Source organism: Erpetoichthys calabaricus, chromosome 1 (genome assembly GCF_900747795.2).
Source record: "Erpetoichthys calabaricus chromosome 1, fErpCal1.3, whole genome shotgun sequence".
NCBI lineage: Eukaryota > Metazoa > Chordata > Cladistia > Polypteriformes > Polypteridae > Erpetoichthys > Erpetoichthys calabaricus.
Window position 1 is genome coordinate 160496693 of NC_041394.2, and position 15468 is coordinate 160512160.

The following is a 15468-nucleotide window of genomic DNA, read 5'->3' on the forward strand; positions in this document are numbered from 1 at the left end:
TGCATGTATCTTGGACTTCCTGGAAATGTGGACGGTAATATGATCATTTTGCCCACATGTACGTTGTTATTTTCAGCGTTTGCTTGCAGTGCATCTGATAGTCCTTTGTAGTGTTCCATGCGCAGATCTTGTTGATGTAATCTGAGATAGATGAGACGGGTGCCCTCAATTTTAACATGCGCATCTACGACGTACTGTTGGAATAGTTTGCCGCTGGAGTGCAAAATACTAAATGTATTCCTCATTGCTAATCTGTACACATAAAATTGCCATTGAGTAAGCCGTATTCGCTTGGTGGTTCTTTTATCGGGAACATGTTGTAAATCTTTGTGCCAGCCAATGTCTCCGTAAGGGAATAAAAGTGGGTAAACCACAGGATCGCAATTCATATTGAGCGTGGAAATCTGTTTACAGGAGTTGCCTATGGGATAGATGCAAATGTCCCTTTCGGCAGGCGGTTCGCCATCTTCTCAGACGAAAATTCGGTGCAACATCGGTGTGACATGTTGGGGCATTGTATTGTCATAAATCCTGCCTAGGGTTTTCCTTGAAAATCATTCGTACAGATGCTGTTGGATTGGAGAGAGAGAGATTTCATGCATGTGTTTATATGATTTAGCGAAGGGTTTGATGGTTCTGAGCATGGAATCTAGCTGGAGAAGTAAATTTTCGCTGCATGCAGAGTTTGCTTTATTTTGTAAGCGTACTTCAGTAGCTTGCGCTGTGTCAAAAACATACAGCTGTCCAGGCAGCGTGGGGAAGGGTTTGGAAGAGGACAAATAGGAATCGAGAAATGCCATGTCGGCTGCGTGTGGGCAGGACCAGTTTTGAAGTGGAAGCAGGACGAACCAGAAGAGAAATATATATGAGTATATATATATAAAAGTATATGTAGTAAGAAATTTATTTACTTGTTCTTCAGAGAGATATAAAGTGTTTGTATGTGTATATTTCTTTCTAAAAAATATAACTGCAATACTTTTGAGAGATTGTTTAGGTGCAATAGACCAGGCATGTCAAACTCACTACCATTGGTGGGCCGCTTCGACTGCCATATGTGCGTCAGCGGGCCGCACTGTAACAAATACTATTATACAAAGTTACTGTAGCTTTCTTTCCAATACTGAAAACTTTAAAAAATGTAACACTTAAAGTTTAAAGAAAAGCAATTTATTTCCATACAGTCTCCATACAACAGTGTAGAATTAGAGTCTTAGCCTCTTAGCTAGGTTCTTATTATATTATATTCATTGCTTATATAAGAGCCTTACAGTGTGAGATTTATTTCTTTTGTCCCGGCACTTGGCATCTCTTGTTAGTAACCAGCTCGTCAATATCAGGCTTGAAATCTTGTGCAGCTGCACCTTTTATGAGGGATGAAAGGTGCTCGACGGTAAGTCTTGAGTGATGTGGGGTTTTGGTAGCTTTCATTAACGAAAACAATTGCTCACAAAGGTAAGTGCTTCCGAACATTGTCAGTACTCTCGATGCCAACTTACGGATCTGCACATACAAGGGTGGCAGGTAAGCATACAAGCCTGGCACACCAACTTCGTTGTATTTTGCCTTCAGAATAGAATCTGACTGCAGTTCATTCAATTCCATTTGGATATTCTCAGGCGCATTCTCAACGTTGTAAGAGAACAGCGCAATGCCCTGTTTGTGTGAACTGACATCACAAAAATGCTCACTGAATTCATTGCTCAGAAATTCAAGTTGGAAAACAAATCCTCCAAAAATCAAATTTTACTTTACTAAATTTACTTCAAAGTTTATATTGTAAAATAAGCCGATATGCAAAAAGCCACCTGAACTACAATAATTTTACAAACTCAAAATCACAAAAATATGTTAACAAACAACTCACCAACTTCTCGCGTCCACTTCAGATCTTCAGCTGTAGTCTGCAGTAACTGTTCGTTACAATACTAGCACAAATTTACATGAAACTAGAGCAAAAAAACGTGAAAATATGCGGGCTATTACTACTTGTGATGGTCAGTTCTGTCCAGTGGCCAGTCTCAGCAGCCCAGTCAGTAGTGTAGCCTTAGCAGGGACGGCTCTAGGCTCGTGGCGGCCCTGGGCAGAGAAAGAATCGGTGGCCCCTTCGCCTGGCAATGTCAATACGGTATCTTATGCACGGCGGATGGCCACATCCGTTGCGGATACTGCATAGCTGCCTCGTGCTCATGACACGCTTCTATATACGCGTGTCCGTAACTTGAAAACCAAGTGGCGGCCCATGATATTCTCATTACGGCAGAACGTTATAATACTACATATAGCTTACTGCTCCGACTCTAGCGACATTTGTAAATACAGCATACTAATTAACAAGAAAACACAATGTTTTTCGGCCACATTGCCGTCAACTGTGTCATTATTTTCTCAAACTGTTTTATATTCAATATATATTGGCTTGGCGGCACTGTGCAGGTGCACAATTTGCACATGCCTAAGGCTGCCCCTGCTGCAGTCTAGCACTTCAGTTGTGATGCTGCGGCTCATTAACTTTGGTCAAGGCTCGTGGCTATACTAGCGGATGACGTTTCCGGTACCGTAATGCCATGAGAAAACGCGCTTTTGTCAGAAGGCAGAAGTAAGAAAAGTCAAGATGCAGAATGATTCAATCACAAACGATAGTAATCATTTTGTACAAGTTCAGTGCTAACTAGGATCTGTCATGCAGGCCGCACAGATTTCTGTTGCAGGCCGCGTGTTTGACATGCCTGCAATAGACTACGGTAAATGTTTACAAAAAAGGACACAATGTTCCTAAAAAAGCTGCCATCTTGTGCCAAACAGTATAACTTGGCATGTCCCATAGCATTGCAATCTAAACTTGGCGTAGTGATAGCTAGCAGATTATGGCAACTCGCTGCTCTTCAGCCATTTGCAGCTCCTTTATTACAATAAAGGAGTGGTAGCCATTTATATTTGGGTATGTAACTTGGGTGCAATAATGCCAAAAACCTCTTAGTGCATAAGGGACAGACAATGGGTTGCAAACATGTTTGTGATGGTTTGCCACATAACTGTGTAGTAAAGTTAGATGACTTAGTCCAAGCGTGAATTATATAACGTTACCTATTTAGCTTGTGAAACATCATCAATAACTCATCAAAGAGAGCTTTCATTTCTATGGCAAGAAAATATAAGAAATATTCCACATGATACCACCTTCCCTGTCACAACCAGCGACAGTCACTCCAGTCCCTGCCACTGTAGTTTGTAATTTATACAGGGTTATTTTAGATCACTTGGTGGCTTCAGTTTTTGTGAACAGCGTAGTCTAGGCAGATTTACAGCAATGCCACACTCTTTCCATTTCTTAATAATTGATTTAACTGTACTGCAAGGGATATTGGGTGTCTTGGATATCTTCCATATACAGGTGTGTTTATGCTACATTCTATTGAAACCCCTTTACTACAGACAGGTGACCTCCAATTTCTAATATTGTGACTTTTAGAACCAATTGGCTTAACCAATTTTGTTTGTTGTATTAAGGGAGGTGAATGAATAAGCAATCAATTTTTGTTTTTTATTTTTGTAATTAATTTAGACTACTTCTGTTTAAGTCATTGTCTTTTTCTCTTGATCAGTGTGAAAAAAGCCAAATCAAATACACCGTGATTCAATGTTGTATAATAATAAAATGTGAAAACCTCCAAGTAGGTGAATACTTTTTATAGGCACTGTATTTATGTAAAAATGTCACAAATGGCTAAACTTGTGCATAAATAACTGTGCATGTGTACTACTAGCTCTACATCAGAAACACTATTTAGTATAGTCAGTAATATTGTTCTTTCAAAAAACCAAAAAATAGTTTAGAATTTGCAGCCTGTCCATTTAAGCTAGCCTTGCTTTGTTATTTTTTTTTTTTGGGTTTGTATTGAGGTGGATGTATATTAGGCAGAGGCTAGGCTATGTATTTGATTTGGCAGTTAATTGTTGTAGCTGCCTTATTAATGCTATTTTTTATGTATGTTATTGAATTATACTGACCTATTGTAGTTTTTTTTAAGAAATAACTAGTAATTAGTTAAAAAAAAAAAACATATCCATGTTTCATAAATGTGATTAGTGCCCTACCCTTTTAAAACCTGGTTAGATTTGTTCCAGTTGAATAAACATATTGCATAATGAGATACGAGTGTACCATTTAGTGGGTGTAAATGCTTTTGGTGAGGTTTTTAGTCCCCTTTGGGATGATTAAAAATAAAAAATCATATAAAAGCATAAAGAGGTCTGAATAATCCATTGACCACTAAAATCTTTTTAACCTAAAATGGGGTGGTTGGGCCAGAGGAAGTCTCATTATGTGAAGCCCCTATTTCCTGCTAATGGAAAATGGCGTTTGTATTGTAAGCACTTCATTACTTTAGAACTTAAAACAATGCATCTCCTTTGGGAGATTAAGCTCTGATAATGTTAATTTATTTTTTCTGGGAAAGATGTTTAGCACAATCTCCCCTAAGCTCTAATAAGATACCTGACAATTCTCACTTCAATGTTACTTATCAAATACTGTATATCACTAAAGAGTTCAATCAATGAAACACTCATGCATCTTAAGGGAGCAGCTGCTATTTTGGGCTGATAATAATAAATTAATAAATATTCAAACACACAGTTGAATCATCAAGTGCTAAAATTCTGCAACAGCTAGGGTGGTATTAGGATGAGATGAGTACTACTACCTTATAGATTCAGAGTCCTGTGTGTGTGCGCGTGCACTCCCTGTGATGGAGGAGTACTCTTTCCTGGGTTGAATCCTGTTTTGTGCACAGAATAGGCTGTGACTTCTGCACCCAACACTGGGTGAATGTTGACATTAATAGGAATGAATATTTTAGTGATTACATTAATATTAAAAAATACAAGTTACTTAAGCACATAAGAATAAAGCTACAGTATAATGTTCACTTTCCCTTTTAATGAATAATATTGCTGCAGGTTGTCTTAATTTTATAACTGTAAACACTAGTCTAAACTTCTTTACTTGTAAATAAAGTATAGGATGTTTTATACAAAATAAGTATATAAGGTACATGTGCAACTTGTATCCAATCATATCCAAAATTAGTTTTTAGCATTGAGTAACTCTAGGTGTATACCCACAGTATGTGTTATCCAGTTAACAAATGCATACTAGGGTACCCTAACCTTATCCATATTACTAACCGAGAATGGTAAACCGGATATGGACGCAGGTACATGCCCATGGACGCAGGAGACATAGTGCGCAGGCGCCACACAAAAACGAGGAATCAGCCCCCCACCCCAGAGTGAAACGGGAGAGACTACAAACGACACAGCCACACAAACAAGAGGAGTCAGCGCCCCGCCCCAGAGTGAAACGGGACAGACTACGGAGTCCACAAAGGTTCACAAATCAAACCCGAGATGGTACGGAAAGCACAGGCGCCTACAACGCGCTATACACCGCCAACAACGAAAGAGCTCAACTAACGGAAATAAGAAATAAAGCAACAAGCCCAGAGAATACGGAACCCTAAACGTCCACACCACACAGCAGAGGCAAACCTGACATAGTACGGAAGGTGCAGGCGCCTACATCGCGCATCTAAAACACCGCAGGCAAACCCCCGAGATGGTGCAGAAGCCCCACAGACCTGGACTCCACAGCATATGTGAATCACATTACAGTAATACAATATTATAAGTACTCACAGAAACAACAAACACAAGAAGCGTCCGCATCCCGCCCCACAGTCAAACTGGAGAGAGTACAGAGTCCCCACACGTCCACAAAACACAGCGTAGTCAAACCTGAGATACCCATGCACGCAGGAGACATGGTGTGCAGGCGGCTACAGCGCGATCCTCCGAGAACGAAGGAGACACAGCTCAAAAACAAAAGAGCTCACCTAACGTGGATAGGAAATGAGGCAACGCGCCCATAGGTGACGACACAGCCACACAAAAGCAAGAATACACCCCCCCACAACAGAGTAAAACAAGACAGACTACAGAAAGTCCACAACACACAGCATAATCAAACCCGAGATAGTACGAAAAGCGCAGCCACCTACAACGCGCTATACACCGCCTACAACGAAAGAGCTCAACTAACAGAAATAAGAATTAAAGCAACAAGCCCAGAGAATACGGAACCCTAGACGTCCACAACACACAGCAGAGTCAAACCCGACATAGTATGGAAGCTGCAGGCGCCAACAACGCGCGTCTAAAACACCGCAGGCAACACCCTGAGATGGTGCAGAAGCCCCACAGACCCGGACTCCACAGCATATGTGAATCACATTCCAGTAATACAATAAGTACTCACAGACATACATATGTCCTCACAGAAAAAACAAACACAAGAGGCTTCGGCATCCCGCCCCACACTCAAACCGTAGAGAGTACGATAGTACGGAGGGCGCATGATACATATGTAACAATTACCAAGAATGACAATAATCTCTTTCAACTGTATTTCGGCTTACCCACGACCAGGAGTTGGCGAGCGAAGCGAGCAGGGGGCGGAGCCCCCTAGTTGCCTACTGCTGTGTAATTCAACATCAAGCCACATGTGTGGTGGCAATTCTAATTTCTAAGCATGAGAGGATTAATGGTCATGCCAATGTTCAAATAACCCAATTTTGTGTGTAACTAAAGAAAGCTAACAGTTTTTGTAGAAGTGGTGTTTCACAAATATGACCCACAACAGAGAAAAGTTTGCAACTGCAATGTACATTTTGGCAAAAATATAAGATCAATGGCTGTTTTTAGAATCTTCGGCATGCCCCACTGACAGTTTAAACATACTAATTTAGAGCTAAAGTAAAAGACAATGAACGTGTTCAGCAGCTTGCCGTTAATTGTCCTTAGAGTTCACAAGGAATGGAATCAAAGTATGGTATGTTCCAACTCAGTGAGAATGATAGGCCTATTTATGTTGGATTTTGGATGGGGTAATTAACCATGCAGCTCTGGAGCTAAACTTTAGTCTACATGGCACCAGTTCAGATTTGTTGCAGCTTCAAGACTTTCTCAATTTTATCTCAGACTTGAAGAAAAAAAATGATATATCAGTAAACTTTAACATAGTTATTTATTTATTGTGTATTTGAATGCACAGAAGGGGCAGGGGTAGTCTTTTGGGCATGGAACCATTAGATGTTTATTTTCTTCATGATTCTTGCCAGCTGGAGTTTTTGCTTTCTCTTCTCACAAGCCGTCTGACCATGTTTAAGGTGCAGATTTATTTTCTTACATTTACAGTTTTTGTGCATGTCTTGAGTTAACTATTATTGTAAATCAATTTGGCTACTTTTGTCTATAAAAATTTGCTATATAAATACATGTTGTTATAGCATAGTCCAGACCTTCCCATTGAACTTGCTTTGAGGGAGGTATAAAGTGTGAAAGTATTTCTGTATGAAGTGAAGAATGGTCAGAAAGTTTATTGCCGGCAGAAACTATGTATCTTGCTTGTTAGAAGTTAGACAAATGGTCAAGCATATTTCCTAAAGTTCCCAATTTTCAAAGTGACGTGCACACTTTAGACTCACTTCCTCACTATTCTGGGATAAGTAAAGTTCAACACCAGCTTTTCAAGTTGCTTTTTCAGTTCCAGCAACTTGCTGCTGATCTTGGCATTAGGTCTTATTTAAAATTGTTTACCTTGTCTATTGATTTTAAAATATGACTGGAAGAGAGTGAAAGCTTATGTGCTGTACAATGCACAACTACTTAGCAACACCTGTTCAGGACAGAAGTCCTGTATGTGTGTGTGTGTGTGGTTTTTAAAAAATTTTTTTTTAATCACATGATGCAGATGGTACAGCATTAAGGCTTAGGCACTGGTGTTTAGCAGGTCATTCTGTGCTTTAAAAAAGCAAAGTTGTTTCAGCAAGATTCCATTACTGAACATCACTTTAATTTGACTTCTCTCATTCATTTTTTTTGTTAAAAATAATTATACATTTATGTGGACTTAAATTTAAAATAGAATGTCTTTCTATTGGCACTTGAGGTTGCATTTCTTCAATTTGAAGAGATGGACTGCAATGGTGGTGTGCCACTTCAGATTCCATAAATAATCTTCCTGGGAATGGGCATCCCAGAAAGTTAACTCAAAGATCAGGTCATATGATGCTCTAAGAAACCTCAAAAACACATATTGTAAATATTACAGCATGTGACTCTGCTTTTAAAACATCTGAAAAAAAATGTTTTCATTAAAACTAGGAAACTTTACTTTTCTCTAAAAAGAACCTGATGTAACTTCCTAGGTTATCCAAGTTGTAGCTGAATGAAGTAATACTTGTAGAACAGTTTGTAGTTGTTTATTATGTACACCCCAATGTTTGGTGAAAACCAAATACTACAGTATATACTATATTACCATGAGAGACTCGTACTAACTGTTAAGCTTATTAATGTAGGAGTGTACTATGAGCTTGTTTTACAGGTGCAGAGCTTGTTTAGCCTTGCAGTAAGAATGATTCAGCAGTTCATTCATTTTACCAGTGCATTTGAGAGGAAAATGTGGGACTATTTGCCCAGCAACTAAAATTTGGCCAAAACTGAATTATGCAATACACTAAATGTAATTTTCCATTCGGTGAAGGGTAAAAGAAAAGAATGAAGCTTTTAACTTGGTGAAGTCAAAGTTCAGACCTCAGTCTCATTGATATGTTGTGGCGGGAATTTAGGAGAGCTATGCATAAACGAATAACTTCAAACATCAATTTACTTAAGCAGTCTATAGTAAAGGAGGAGTGTGTCAAAAATTCCTCTAGCATCATGTCTGACATTGATGTGCTCATGGAAAACATGAATAGTTTTATTATTGCTATTGCTGCTAAAGGTTGTAGTCCATGTACTTAATTTTTACAATTGCGTTCTGCATGTTGTTTTTTTTTTCTTCTTTCCCTAAAGATACACTTGCCATGTTAGTCACTTTAGGTTTGATTCATATTAAGAATACATCACTAGATGATTGTTGCTTAAGTCATTCTAAGTTACACCATAGAAATGAAAAGGTTTTTTTAACATGACTTTTCCATTTTGTTGGTTTCTATCCATGCAAATATTTGTAAACTCAGGATATGTGCCAAGTCTCTGCTTCTTGAGTGCTGAATAATGTCTCTTTTTATAAGTGCGTTTTTGTAGTGTATTTGTTCTTCTGTAAAGCTAACAGTGTGGGTTTTTTTTTTTTTTTTTTTTTTAAATTACTCCATAGAAACGGTAAACACACTAGTATGCCTTTCTTTTGAAAGGTCAAAAGCTGACATGTACTGAAGTGTTAAATCATTTAACATACTATCAATTTTGGAAAATCCACTGCATCCACTAAACAGTGTCATCTCTAGACAGAAGAGCAGCTTCAGCGACAGACTGCTGTCACTGTCCTGCTCCACTGACAGACTGAGATGATCGTTCCTCCCCTAAACTATGCGAGTCTTCAATTCCCCCATGGGGGGGGTAAGCGTAAACATTATATAAAGTTATTGTCTGTTTTTACCTGCATTATTATCAATCTTTAATTTAATATTGTTTTTTGTATCAGGAAGGTGCTGCTGGAGTATGTGAATTTCTCCTTGGGATTAATAAAGTATCTCTCTATCTATCTATCTATCTATCTATCTATCTATCTATCTATCTATCTATCTATCTATCTATCTATCTATCTATCTATCTATCTATCTATCTATCTATCTATCTATCTATCTATCTATCTATCTATCTATCTATCTATCTATCTAGAACACTAACAAAATATAGAGAGGTTATTTTCATGTTGATGAGTCACAGCATGAAGTTATGGGAAAGAGTAGTGGAAGCTATGTTAAGAAGGGAGGTGATGATTAGCGAACAGCAGTATGGTTTCTTGCCAGGAAAGAGCACCACAGATGTAATGTTTGCACTGAGATTGTTGATGAAGTATAGAGAAGGCCAGAAGGAGTTCCATTGTGTCTTTGTGGTCCTGGAGAAAGCACATGACAGGATGTATAAAGAGAAATTGTAGTATTGTTTGAGGAAGTCTGAAGTGGCAGAGAAGTATGTAAGAGTTGTACAGGATATATACGAGGTAAATGTGACAGTGGTGAGGTCTGCTATAGGAGTGATTGATGCATTCATGGTGGAAGTGGGATTACATCAGGGATCGCCTCTTAGCCTTTTCTTATTTGCAGTGGTGATGGACAGGTTGACAGTCCACGGGCACTCCTGTCTAATATCATCTATGATGTTTGCAGATGACATTGTGATCTGTAGTGAGTGTAGGGAACAGGTCGAGGAGACCCTCGAGAGGTGGAGATATGCACCTGAGAGGAGAGGAATGAAGGTCAGTAGGAACAAGGCAGAATACATGTGCGTTAATGAGAGGGATGTCAGAGGAGTTATGAGGATGCAGTGAGTAGAGTTGGGGAACATGGATGAGTTTAACACTAGAATTACCAGAGTCTATGTTGCCTTGAAAGCTTGCATATTGTAATCTTTTTAGTTAGCCAATAAAAGGTGTCATTTTGCTTGGCTTTTCTCCAGAGTCTATGAAAAAACTCAGATCCGGCCCACCTTAAAACCGTTCTCACCTCTCCGCCAGCGTCTTTTGTCTTCTAAATGTGCCGATTAAGACGAGCAGCAAGCAGCCGGCTATTCCATCCCCCACCGTCGCAGAACGTTCACTAAGTTTTCCTAGCTCATGCCTTGTTTGATTATCTGGGAGTGACTGAACTGCTGGAGTTTTAGAGTGGAAATAATAGATTGTTATTTGGAACACATGCATTTCATGTGTGTTCCGTTTCTACAGTAATCTGTGTAAGCATCCATCCATCCATTATCCAACCCGCTGAATCCAAACACAGGGTCACGGGGGGTCTGCTGGAGCCAATCCCAGCCAACACAGGGCACAAGGCAGGAACCAATTAGCGTCGCAGAAAGCAGATGCTTGCAGGCAGGCAGGCGGAGCGGCGAAGGTTAAAAAGAAAAAAAAAAAATAACACTTTCTCCCCAGCGGGAATTGAACTCTGGTCTCTGAGGCTCGGCAAACCTGCTGCACTCTGAGACAGCAAATCTTGGCGCTACGCCACGGAAGCTGTTGTATCGTTCTTGAACCTTTTGTGAAAGTGTTTATTTGATTTTTGAAAATCAGGCTTCACACATTCCATAGTTTATACCTACATTTTGTAACATTTATTACTAAAATATGAAAAAGTTTCTCTTTTAACAATGTGTTTACACAGATTACTGTAGAAATGGAACACACACAAAATGCATGTGTTCCAAATAACGATCTATTATTTCCACTCTAAAACTCCAGCAGTTCAGTCACTCCCAGATAATCAAATCAGGCATGAGCTGAGAAAACTTAGTGAACGTTCTGCGACGGTGGGGAATGGAATTGCCGGCTGCGTGCTACTCTTCTTAATCGGCACATTTAGAAGACAAAAGACGCTGGCGGAGAGGTGAGAACGGTTTTAAGGTGGGCCGGATCTATGAGTTTTTTCGAAGACTCTGGCAATTCTAGTGTTAAATACATTGGATCAACAGTACAGAGTAGCAGGGAGTATGGAAGACAGGTGAAAAAGAGAGTGTAGGCAGGTTGGAGTGGGTGGAGAAGAGTACTAGGAGTAATTTGAAATAGACGGGTATCAGCAAGAGTGAAAGAGAAGGTCTACAGGATGGTATTGAGACCAGCTATGTTATGTGGATTGGAGACATTGGCAGTGACCATAAAACAGGAGACAGAGCTGGAGGTGGCATAGTTAAAAATGTTAATATTTGCATCGGGTATGACAAGGATGGACCGGATTAGAAATGAGTACATTAGAGGGTCAGCTCGGGTTGGATAGTTTAGATACAAAGTCAGAGAGACGAGATTGCATTGGTTTAGACATGTGCAGAGGAGAGGTGCTGGATATATTGGGAATAATATGCTAAGTATCGAGCTGCCAAGTAAGAGGAAAAGAGGATGGCTTAAGAGGGGGCATATGGATGTGGTTAGAGAAGTCCTGCAGGTGACGGGTGTAACAGAGCAAGATGCAGAGGACAGGAGGAAATGGAAAAAGATGATCTGCAGTGGCAACCCATGACTGGAGCAGCCGAAAGAGGAAGATTTTCATGTAGTTATTGCAAGCTATATTTCTGCTGTATTGCAATGTGATTTTACTTTTTTTCTGTTTACTGATTTACTATTGTGTTTAAAATGTGCAAATAGGGGTAATGCAAAATAATAAAATATGCAAAATTTAATTATACATTTAGAAGCTGAAGTGCAGCAGATTATTGCCTCTTGTGGGCAGAGTGGTGGCTGTGAGGCTAGGGATCTGTGTCGAAGCTTTCTGGTTTGAATCCTATAAATGCCAGAAGTGATTCTAGTCCGTTGGGCCCTTGAGCAGGGCCCTTAACCTGCAAGGCCCCTAGCTTGCAATTGCTGCTTTCAGCCCTGCACACAGGCCCTCAAACTTACAGAGCAAATGTGGGAGTTGGTGGCAAGATTGGTATTCCAACATCATAAAAAAAGCTCCCACTGTTCCAGTGTGTTACTGAGGTGTCAACTGCTGCTCTTGGGTCCCAATCCTGGTGGTTTGTTGTATGGTGGGTGTGGCAATGTGCCATCAGTGCATGCTTTATGCCAGCCAAGACTGTAGATAGTGTTGCCTCTATGGCACTATAGCTCTTGTTAAGCATAAAACGTTTAATTAATTTATTAATTGCATAAAGTTTTACACTGATGGCCTAGCTCTCATTCTCATGGGTGGGGGGTTGATTTGTTTCGTACTTTTTTTTTTTTTTTGTAAAACTTGAGTTATTTGTATGGAATGTTATTTGAATGTAATAAAATTATAAAAAAAAAAGTATAAAAAGTTTTTCCCTTTTCTGTAAAGTTTGTATCGTCTCCTAATATTTTCATGGATTTCTTCAAATATTCATATTTTCTACAACAATTGAAAGACATACTGTTAGACTGACTACCTAATCTCGATTTATGTTTTGTGGATGAGTATGTGAATGTGGGTTGTGAACAACTGCTTCCCATGGAAGGTTTGTTCCTTCATTTTGAAAGTTGTTGTGTTGATACACTTGGAATTGACACAGCCCTATATTGGGTCATAAAATGGATGGATCAACTGACAAGTCAGTAGTAATGAGTTATTTATTTTTTTACAGTCTTAAACTTTTATTTGTTTTTGAATTAGTCAAATAGTATGGCAACCAATCTCTTATGTAGTTGGTACATATTTTAGATTATTTACTGAATCATTTTCTGTTTCTTGATTACTACTTAAAATAGGAGTATAAATTCTGAACTGAGTACACCTTGTCACAAAGATTGTCAAAATGAATGTTAATGTAATGTAGACATGTCATACAATTATGTGACAATATGAAATTTTATTATGTTCAAGTAATGGTCAGTTTAAGCAGTATTCATCTTAATTTGTATTAAGTTCACTTTCCAAGTGTCGCAACATAATAATTAATTACAGGAGACCTGCATATTTCTGCTGAAACATCTCTACTCCCAAAATGAATATACAGTTTAGAATATTACTGAGGCAACATAGTTTAGCAGAATTGTGTTTTTGTAAATTGTTTTTTTTTTCTTGTTTAATTTGTAATGTTCTTAAAATCTGAAGAAAATGCTTAGTTTACATATGTGTGTTTTGCTTTTCTGGGCATGTTTGTTCAATTGTTTTTGCAGTTTACTCTTATTGTTTTTTTTCTGTTTTGATGATAATGAATCTCTTGCTGTGCAGCCTAACAACAATTTTGGAACTGAAATTCTCCAAGTCCCAGTATGACTTCACAACAGAGTATATTAAATACTTGAATTTTTATAATACATGAAAGTTTCACAGTGGAAGATTTACTAAAATGCTTTTTAAATTAAAGTTAAGTTGGGACTTTCTTGTGATACAATTTAATCCATCTTTATTTTAATGGTGATCTTCACAAAGCATTTTTTATCTGTATTTAAAGTAACACATATGTATGTACAGTATATGCTTTTAACAATTAGCTGAAGAGGTAAGTGAGATACTTTGTATAAAATGCAAACTCTGAGTATCAGTGAAGCATCTGAACTTCATTCATTCTTTATTGTGTTTTTTTTTTGGTATGTATGTCTCGAGTGACTGAAGAAAGCTTTTTAACAGAAATTTGAAAAGTGTTTCATTTAGATAAATATCCATGGGAATAGTATTATCCGCCTCATGTTAACATATTCAGAACATGTGAGAGTCCACGGTACCTTGAAGATAAAGTACATTATATTTTCAGTTAAATTAGATTAAAGGTGTCAAACTCTGGTCCCTGTAGTGCCAAATTGGCTGCAGTTTAAAAAAAAAAAAAAAAAAAAAAAAAAAGGTAACATCTTGAGTTCAAGCTGAAAATACAAAAAGTAAGTTAAGCATTGTTGTTCTATTTCTATATCTGATTGCTTTACTACAGCATTTGTTGAACACTTTAGATTACTTTTGAAAATGACAATTTGACGTAGCATATAGAATTAATTCTTAGCTGTATACATTGTTGTGAATATGATCATTCTTGAGATTTGCTTACTTTGTACAAGACAAAAGAAATGTCAGCACTAATATAAAATAATTCCACCAGAAACCAGATTAATTCTAAATGAGAAATTAATTTGGTCATGTAAAATGTTTTTGTTTAACAAAAACGTTAAACAGAAAAAGCAGAAAGAATACATAACAATTAAAGAAGCATTTCTCTTTTTCAATTTTTTATTTTTTTTTTTGCATAGGTTTCCCATTAATCTCAAGCCATTCGTCATACAACCATGGTTTACTAAGGGTCATGTCACATTTGATGACCTTTCCAGTGATTTTCAGTAGTAGCCTTCCTCTACTTAATCTTAGCGAATTTGAGGCAGTCGACAGCATGCTCCTGTAAAGACCAGTTGAGTAGTATGACATGTTCAGCAACTCACACTAACAAAATCAGTGGGCTTTGTGTGCATGAGAGCTGAGCAGAGATTGTGGATAAACTTGCCGTATCTATTAACCATGTTGCACATTATTGACTGTCACAAAAAACAGGGGCGAGCACAGCAACTGCAGTTGGTAAGTCTGACATACCCAACAACTAGAAGTTGCATAATTTGACATCGGCTAAACCCAAGTGATTAGATAAATTTCATTCAGTAATAAAATACTGTTTATGCTAGGGATGGGTTCAGGTTAACGGTACACAATAGATAACATCCACTTTGATTTATAAATGCATATACTGTATTCATTCATTTTCACCCTACTTTTTCACCCTATTCTCTGCAACCTTTCCTAGGGACTTCCAAGGCTGTTAAGAGACATAATCTCTGTAACTTCTCATGGGTCTGCCCTGGGCTTTCCTCCATTCAGCCATACCTTATAAACCTCTTGTAATAGTTGTCTTTGGCAAGTCTTTACTTCTTGCCCAAAACCACCTTAACTGGTTCTTCTTGATCCTGAGAAGCATCCTTTC